Source organism: Octopus bimaculoides, chromosome 3 (assembly GCF_001194135.2).
Source record: "Octopus bimaculoides isolate UCB-OBI-ISO-001 chromosome 3, ASM119413v2, whole genome shotgun sequence".
Taxonomy (NCBI): Eukaryota; Metazoa; Mollusca; class Cephalopoda; order Octopoda; family Octopodidae; genus Octopus; species Octopus bimaculoides.
In genome coordinates, this window is record NC_068983.1 from 146,832,358 (window position 1) to 146,832,913 (window position 556).

The following is a 556-nucleotide window of genomic DNA, read 5'->3' on the forward strand; positions in this document are numbered from 1 at the left end:
AATGTTCAATCATCCTTCGATCGCTGTTAGAATCAATCCAGTGAGGAACAACAACAACTCGTGTGAGATTTGTGAAGACTTCATGTACATGAGGGATTTATTCCGATCCGGGATGAGAGCATTTACACAGCTTGAGCATTTACATTCAATAGAACAGAATGGAATATGAATAAGGAAATGTCTGGTGAAAGAGGATTTAGGAAAATTCAATCAACGAGAAGTTGTCTTGTAGCAGAAACAGAGATGGAGAAACCGTGCAGGCAGTGTGAGAGAGAAAGATGTTACCAGTCGGTGCACGTCTTTTATAGCTATGTAACGAGCGCCACCTAATTGCTAACGATGCGATGGTACAGGGAGATGACTCTCATTAAAACGACGGCACTGGATTCAAATAAGGTTGCCTACAAAATGAAATCAATAATAAATAGATAGAAATTAAAGAAATACACACACACACACACACATGAAATATACATAGTAAAAGATTTTAATAAAAAAACTATTTCATGTAAAATTTTAAAACTTTTGAAGTTTTTTACTATATATATATTTCTTT